Below are 9,546 nucleotides of genomic sequence, written 5' to 3' on the forward strand. Positions count from 1 at the left end.
ATACACATACATGAACATATGTACATGTCTATGTATTTGTGTGTGTGTATATATATATCAATTCATTATCATTTTATTCAACACATACTTATAAAGTGCCTATGATGGGAAGGTACTGTTTTAGCTTATGAGAATATAGTGCTGAACAAGAGAGAGGACGCCCTTCCTCTCATGTAGGTTAAACTTATAGAGCAGGACACAACCAAACATATAAATAATCAATCAATATTTTCATATGTTGTTAGAAGCTATATGGAAGCTATGTGCAAGTTAATGAGCTAGAGAATGGCTGGTGGTAGTGGTGGGGGTTGTGGGACAGTAGAAAAAGTAACCAGGAAAGTTCTTTCTGAGGAAGTGATAGTTTCATTATGATATGAGAAAAACAATATTGCTTTTTACAGACATCTTCTTCTTCTTTAAATTTCAATTTTTTCCAGCTTTTTTGAAGTATAATGAACCAATAAAAATTTTATGTATTCAAGGTATACAATGTGGTGTTTTGGTGTATGCATACATTGTGAAATGATTACCACATATCCATCACCTCATATAGTTGGCTTTTATTTGTTTTTGTGACAACACATAAGATAAAATCTTTTTGCAAATTTTAAGAATACAATACAGTATTATTAACTATAGTCACCATGCCATACATTAGACCTCCGGAACTTATTCATCCTAATCAACTGAAACTCCATACCGTTTGATTAACATCTACTCATTTCCCTCATCCCCCAGCCCCTGGCAGCCACCATTGTACTCTCTGCTTTTATGAATTTGACTTTTTTAGATTCCACACATTAGTAAGATCACACAATATTTGTCTTTCTGTGTCTGGCTTATTTTACTTAGCATTATGTCCTCCAGTTTCAACTATGTTGTTGGGAATGGCAGGGTTTCCTTCTTTTTTAAGGCTCAAAATATTTATGTGTATATATATATATCACATTTTCTTCATCCATTTATCCATCATTGGACACTAAAGTCTTTTCGGTGCCTTGGCTACTGTGAATAATGATACAATGAATATGGAAATGCAAATATCTCTTCTAGATAGTAATTTCATTTCCCTTGAATATATGCCCAGAAGTGGGATTGCTGGATCACATGGTAGTTCTATTTTTAATTTTTTGAGGAACCTGCATACTCTTTGCCATAATGGCTGTACCGAATTATATTGCCAATAACAGTGTACAAATGTTCCCTTTTCTTCACATCCTTGACAAAACTTGTTTACTCTTGTCTTTTTGATAATGGCCACTCTAACAGATATGAGGTGATATGTCATTGTGGTTTTTATTTGCATGTCTCTGATGATTAGCAATGTTGAGCACCTTTTCATATATCTGTTGGCCATTTTTACCTCTTTTTTGAAGAAATGTCTAGTCAAGTCCTTTACCCATTTTCCCTTCCTCGCATTATTTTTTTCTCCATTAGTTCATTTATATTTTACAGCTTTTAGTACACAGCATTGATTCCCATTTGTGCTAATAATCATGGCCTGAATTTTCTCTAAGAAACCAACATTTCCTTACTCCTAATTTATGCTGATTCTACCCCTAACTTCTCTTAGATCTGGGCAATGGCAGAATTACATCAACCCAACTACAGTAACTGGTTCCTCTGTCACTTAGCCTTGTGAACTAAGAAAAATCAATTGTATGTTGTATGAATGACTGACATTTCCCATCAAAGCTAATCCCAGCATTTTTGCTTCAGTGACCAGGAAAGAGAGTCTCCCTCTTTTCTCTTTCCTGTTGGGCTTGTGAGGATGTTGAGCTGTGAGAATAAATCTGCTGCTATTAGCAGCCTTCATGCTACTGTATGAATCCTGTCAGAGACAAATGCTCACAGAGGAGCACAGAACTGAGAGGTTCCAAGTGAAAAATCAGTTTCTAACAATGTCAGTTGAGTCTCTAAGTCAAGATGTACCTGGAGTCGGGCCAAACACTGGAGTCTGGGCAATCCCTGAAGTTTTAAAAATAAAAAGAAATTAAAATAGAACTGAATAGTTGCAATAACTGGGCAAAATCCTCGAATGGCTTCCTCTCGAATTCAGAATAAAAGCCAAAGCTCATACTAAGCCCTACAAGACCCTACATCATTTGATCCTTCCCTATGTCTCGGATTTTGTAAAATACCGTACACTCATATTTGCTGAGCTGTTGCTTTGGGTTTATTTAAAATGGCCAGAGAATTCCTTCCTTTGGTGAAAATTTTTCCATACATGAACCTTTTTATGTTCATATTTATATAAGCAATCTAAGAGTAGTGCATTTTTAGTTGTAAAAAGTTTATATGAACATCTAGGCTATTAGAGCAAGATGTTACGATTCTAATTTTTAAAGAAGACTCCTTGCATTTCATGTCCTTTTAAACTTCTCAGTAATTTAAAGGTCTGTTTGTATTGATTGATTTTTCTCCTGGTTATTGTCATTTTTCTGCTTCCTGGATTTTCTGCTTCTGCTTCTTTTCTGTTTTGATTGGATGCTGGATATTGTCATTTTTGTGAGGTTGAGTGCTCAAATTTTCTTTTTTCAAAGAGCATTGGACTTTATTTCTGGCAAAAGGTTAAACTTGAAGTCCAGTTTGATTCTTTTGAGACTTTTTAAAGCATTTTTAAGGAGGTTTTAGACTTGTTATTACTCTTAGTTAGTTTAGATTTATTATTAAGGCACGGCTTTCCTGGAGATCTTTACTCTATACCCAGGGTATTCATGGAAGACTCTGCATTCTGACTGTTTGGAACTTGAATGTCTCCCAGCTCTGTGAGTTCTGGTAATCATTCAGCTTACAACTACCTAACTACCTGGTTATTCTTTGATTAGACTTTTGGTGATTCCATTTCAGTCTGTAAATGTATAGCTTAGTATTTGACAACAAATTTAAGGGAATGCGCTTAAAGATTTCAGGGTCTCTGTCTCTGCATAGCTGCTTCCCTTATGGCTCTCTACTCACTAATTACGGCTGCCTCAGCTCCCTCAAACTCTGATTTCTATCTTCTCACTACACTAAGATCTCAGGAGTCCATCTCCCTGACCATGGTCTGGAAAGTTCCTTCACACAGAAAATCAGAGCAATTGTTATATTCACATCTGTTTCCATTTTCTCGATGTTGAGAGCCCTGCACTGACTATCTTCCATTGTCTGCAAACAGTTGTTTAAAATTTTTCCCAGTTTTCTAATTGTACACAGTGGGAGAGTAAGACTGGTTCCATGATGACTGGAAGAATTGACCTTTAATTTCAAAAAGGATGCCTATAAACATAGATGTTTGCATTTTTATTTCATTTTCCAGTATTTAAAATTAATTTAAGGATATCAAAATATGTAATTTAATTAAATTAATACTTACCTGATAATTTAAAATCTTTAACCGTAAAATCCAAGTGTAATAATTTTCACATGCCAATTTTCTTAAGCCACTTTATTTAGGTTCTATAAGAACCAGCTCATAAAAGACACTTGCACATTTCAGTTGTTACTTTATGTTTAAATTAAGTTCTGATATTTTCCAATGTCTTTATATAATAATATCCAGACAGTTTTAATTCATGCTCAAAGGTTTTCGTTTTCACACAACACAAATGCGAGTAACACAGTGAGACAAATCTTTACAAATTTCAGGGCAAGCATTTAAATTTTAGAATTAATTAAAATATGTCCCTTGGTTTGATATTTTAATTATAATACACACAGAAAAGATATATAAAGTCACTTTCTTTTGATTGCTTAATGGATAGGGAAAAAAAATAACCAACGTCTAAATTTGAGATATGGTTTGAAGAAAGCTGGAGGTGCATTTGGGCTTTCTTTTTGAACCTCTTAAGGTCTGCAATTTATTTTTTATTGACTGAGAGTTGTTGGGGTCACTACTGTTCATGTGACCCCCAGGAACTTAACTAATTTTGACTAACTGTGTAAGGCTGATGACATTAGACATTTTTTATTTTCATGTCCAGTAAGTATATACATTCAGGCAGAGGAAAAAATTCTCAAAGTCCCATGCGGTTTCCCCCCCTAGATCATTTTTTCGTCGGTTTTAGCAAATTGTGGTATTTTCCCCCAGTGAAAAGGTCAGGACAGTTTGTTCTAATCCTTCTCACATACCAAATACAGCTTCACCACAATTACCCTCTAACTTGCTCCCGCCTCTTGAATGAACTCCTTCAGCCTGGCCAAGTGGGGCTGACCATCAAAAGGAGAAGAGCCACAATCTGGCTGGGGGTCTGACACTTCAATGTGCTGCGTAGCCCAGAGACCACCTAGGGTGGTTCCTTTCCCCTGCTACCAGCAACAGAGTGCCTCAACCCATATCGATTACCTTTCAAAATTGATTTTTTCCTTAAATTGTTTTTTCTACTTTGTATTCCTTCTTTCCTAAATTTAATTAAAGATGATGGAAAGTAATGAAAATTTTCCCATTTTACCTCCAGCTCTGAAGCCACAAAAGCTGTGTCCATACCAAGGTCCCCAAATGACCTAAATTACATAATACACACATATATAATATGTGTATAATATATATGTAATATATACACACACACACATATATATATTTCATATAATCAGTATATATACATTTTTTTTCTTAAGTTATGAACCAAAGTCTGGATGTAAGATCAGAATCTTTCTTTCTCTGCTAACAAAGACTATCTTTATCAAAACAAAATTAACCTGGATTACAAAATTTATCTACTTAGCACTTGGTAAAGTTGTCTCAATATCATTCTAATTTAATTTATTTTGGAACTATGAATGTGTTCTTGGTGATATCAATTTGCGTATAAATTTCTCATGTGCATATAATCCAAATATTCACCTTTCAATTGAATGTTCTTAGAAGTTTTATAAGAAATTTGTTTTAGTTGACCTATTAAATGGAGGTTTCATATTTCAAATGTATTTTTATTTTTCTATCCGGAAGACATCTGGTGCAAAAAGAAAATTGATTCTAAGTCTCTGTTTGCAAACATTATATCTTCTCTATTCCCAATTAGATTGCCCAAATCAGTTTTATTTTCGCCAGTTTGGATATTTCAAAGGGCTCACTGGGCTCCACAGAGTATACTCACATAAGGCTTTTATCTAAAGGCAAAGAGTATGATGCAGCAAGAGAAAGATAGGGCAGGCAATGTCCGTATCTTGACCAAGAATCGAAACACAAACTCTCACGCATCACTAGAGATAAAGATAGAGCTTTTCCAGTACATCTGTAAATTAACTCTATCTCCACAATATCTTTATTCAGCAAATATTTATTCGCCATCTACTACATGCCAAGAACATAGCAGTGAATTACCCAACCTGTCTATGACCTCATGGAGCTGACATTCTAGTCATATTCTAGACTTCCTCCTCAGGAGGCAATTTAATACATTCAATGCAAAATTATCAGTTAAAAGTGACAACAAAAACCTGGCATAGTCTTTAAATTTCTTTTCTTTATTTTTTTTTTTTTGGTGAGGAAGATCAACCCTGAACTAACATCTGTTGCCAATCTTCCTCTTTTTGCTGAGGAAGATTAGCCCTGAGCTAACATCTGTACTCATCTTCCTCCATTCTGTATATGGGTTGCCGCCATAGCATGGCTTGAGGAGCAGTGCATAGGTCCGTGCCTGGGATCCAAACCTGCGAACCCCAGGCCACTGAATCAGGCACACAAACTCAACCACTACGCCACTGGGCTAGCCTTCAATTTCTTTTCTTTTTTGCCTTATAACTAGCCTCCCTCACCATACTAAATCCCGCAGACTTGAGACATATAATACACATTTAATTGAATCCCTCAGTTTTGTGGTTATGTGTTACCCAGTAATACTATACAATAATATCGAAGACAAGGCTAACTCAAAAGAATACACGCTGTATGATTTTATGGATTAAAACATCAAAACCAGGAAAAACTAATCACCAGTATTAGAAGTTAATACACTGGTTACCCTTGAGGGTGTAGTGGCTGGAAGGTATTACCGAACAAAAATGAGTCCGCCTCTTGGTGAGTTGAAATCAGAGCCTTCACCAGAATTAGTTGTCACACAAAGTAAAGTTTATTTACCACAAATAAGGAGCCCATGGAGAATTATTTCCCAAAGCTATGGTTCCCCAAGCACGGGAAAGCAGGAGCATTTTATTTTGGATGGGGAATGAATATTTAAAAGGGAGAGGTGGGCATTCACTTGCTAAGGATTTGTTGGAACACATGCTTCCACATACATCACATGCTATGGTAATAACGCCTGAGCTTCTCCTGGGCAGAGATCCTAACATTAAAATTAAGCAAAGGTCATCTCTTGGGCACGTTTCAGCCCATCTGCACAGGCGTTGCTCTTGCAGTGTGGTCTGAACCGGTTCAGGGTGGTTGGTGATTGCATCTTTTAACATATCGGAAAAAAAAACAATTTGGAGTAATAGTTAAATGCTTCCAAATCCTTCCTTGAGTTGTTTATGGCAATTAGTCAGTGACAAAGGGAGCACAAGAGCTGTGTGCTTCCAAGTTCTGGCACTTTTCTAATTTTTGATCTGGGAGGGAGTAACACAGATGTGTTCACTTTGTGATCATTCATTGAGCTGTACACTCATGATTTATGCACTTTTTATGTTCCTCCAACTAAAATATAAGCACTAAATCCCTATCTTGGGCTCTGTTTTGTGGAGAATCCAGGCTAAGACAATAAAAAGTTAATTTGGGGGCTGGCTCAGTGGCATAGGGGTTAAAATTCACGTGCTCAGCTTCGGCGGCTCGGGGTTTCACAGGTTCAGATCCCAGGCAAGGACCTATGCACTGCTTATCAAGCCGTGCTGTGGCAGGCATCCCACATATAAAGTAGAGGAAGATGGGCATGGATGTTAGCCCAGGGCCAGTCTTCCTAAGCAAAATAGGAGTATTGGCAACAGATGTTAGCTCAGGGCTAATCTTCCTCACCAAAAATAAAACAAACAAAAGTTAATTTTAAAAAAGGTGTTCCACATTCTTATGCCAATAGATTACACATGAAGAGATTTACCTATATATGATATACATACATTTGTCTATGCATTAATCATTTTCTCCAGGCTGTCCATGCAGCGACAAAAAACTACTCCAGTATTTCAGTTTTCATTACTACTTAAAAAGAAAAGAAAAGAAAAAAAAGAACAATCACCAATGCAGAGGTCGCATAATGGGTTTGGGGATTCAACATTACACACTTTTTCTTAACTTTGTAGGTTCCAAGGAAACAAGACTCTGACTCTACTTCTACCCTGTTAAAGAGAACATCACAAGCCCAAAATGGCATCACTCATGCTAAAGCCCACAATACCAAACCTAGATTTAATACCTAATCTAATTGCAGTTTCAACCTCTCCCAGAAATTTAAATCTTAATCAACCAGTCTGGAATTTTCTGATCAGCACCAATGAGGTAATCTGTCACATAGGCCCTCTCCATCTCCCAGAGGAAGAGGAGGCAATCAATCTATAAGCCAGTCCCTTCCCTGCCCACCCACCCCTCAAGAAAAAGAAGATTCCTGACCTAAAATTAATCCTTTCTTTTCTTTTGCTAATAGCTCCTTTGCCGCACCCTTCTTCCTATAAAAACCTTCCATTTTGTACAACCCGTCCGAGTGCCCTTCTAGTTGCTAGATGGGATGCTGCCAATACATGAATTGTTTAATAAAGCCAATTGGATCTTCAAATTTACTTGGTTGATTTTTTTTTTAATAAGCCCAAGTTTGGTGGTAACTTCTTTATACATAGCTCTGCTTTGCTCTAAGCCACTGAAAACACTACTACATTTATAGTTTACCTAAATGCCACCCTTCCCCCATATCCTAAATTAATCTCATCTCTTCCTTTCTGTGATTAGACATCTCCTAGTTCTTCTGGTGTGCACTATCACTTGTGGCAACAAGTCAATAAACATATTTTGTTCAACTATATGTTTGTCTCTGGTGGTGTTTATCAGGTGGGCATTATCTACCTATCTATAGATAATATTTTATATTGCTGAACACACACACACACACTCTATGATATTATGATTTATAAGAAATATATATTTGGTCACCTCAGATGACCAAAATATATTTCTCACAAATATTTGTTCTTCGTCCAAGGTTCCTGGCTCACAGCTCCCAAAACCCTTGGAATTTCCTCTGGAACTTCCTTTGTGATAAGGGCAATGGGAGCTTCTTTTGTTATAATATTTGGTCTCAGTTCCTGAAATTGCTTCATAGCCATGAAGGTGAAATAGGTGTCTTGTTATTCATGACAAGCCCCTTTCCCACCATAACTGGGTTTACGTTAATGATGTGACTTTTGGAAAGCACCTAAGGTTTGGGGCTGGTCACCAAAGAAACAACCATGTGATTAGATGGTTGGAACTGTGGGGGATCAGAATTTGCCACTGAAAAATGTGCCTCTTTTCCTTGATTTTTTTTAAGAACAAAAGACTCAGAAAGAAACTTTGACCCTCCCTCTAACTGCCTAAAAGAATTTAAGATAGAAGTCCTGTCCCAGGAAGGAGCTATCACTGCAGATAACACTAGGTGTGGTAGACAGGAAGACACCTAGCAAGGCCCATTTTATCAAAGTTCTCTCTCTGGTCCCATTGTCTAGAGATGGCCCAGCAACATTTGTTTACCAACCTTTTACTTTTCCATCTCCATGTGAGTTACCTTCCTCCTCTTTGAAGTCCCAAACCACTACCCCCAACATCCGCCTTTGTCTTTAACTAAAGATAGTATTAAAGGTAGTGGCTTCAGCCATTTTGGCAAGTTACTCAGTTTTCTTGAGTTTCTCCCATGTATACATGTTGTTAAATTTGTTTGATTTTTCTCCTGTTATTCTGTCTCATGTCAATTTAATTCTTAGACCAGCCAGAAGACCTAGAAGATAGAGGAATATTTCTTCCTCCCCTATAGAACTTTTAGTCCCAACCTCTGAACTCCAGAGAAGGGAGAGGGGCTGGATGTTGAATCAATCACCAGTGACATATGATTTAGTCAATCATGCCTATGTAACGAAGCCTCCATAAAAACCCAAAAGGACAGGGTTCAGAGAGCTTCTGGGTAGGTGAATGCGTGGCGGTTCAGGGAGAGTGGTGCACCCAGAGAATACAGAGTCTCCAAGCCCTTTCCGCCTACCTTGCTCTATGCATCTCTTCCATCTGCCTGTTCCTAAGTTATATCCTTTTATAATAAACTAGTAATCTAGTAATAAAATGTTTCTCTGAGTTCTCTGAGATGCTCTAGCAAATTAATTGAACCCAAGGAGGGGGTCATTGGCATCTTTGATCTATAGCTGGTTGGTCAGAAGCACAGGCAACAAACTAGAATTGTGACTGGCGTCTGAAGTGAGTGGGGAGAGGCAGTCTTTTGGGACTGAGCCCTTCATCTGTGGAATCTGATGCTATCTCTGAGTAGATAGTGTCGGAATTGAGCTGAATTGTAAGACACCCTGCTGATGCCTGAGAATTGGTTGGTGGTATGGAAACTCTGCCCCCTGCAACACATGCGTGTTGGAATTGATGGTCAGAACCATTTTACAGACACACACATGTAT

Source organism: Diceros bicornis, chromosome 31, assembly GCF_020826845.1.
Source record: "Diceros bicornis minor isolate mBicDic1 chromosome 31, mDicBic1.mat.cur, whole genome shotgun sequence".
Classification (NCBI taxonomy): domain Eukaryota; kingdom Metazoa; phylum Chordata; class Mammalia; order Perissodactyla; family Rhinocerotidae; genus Diceros; species Diceros bicornis.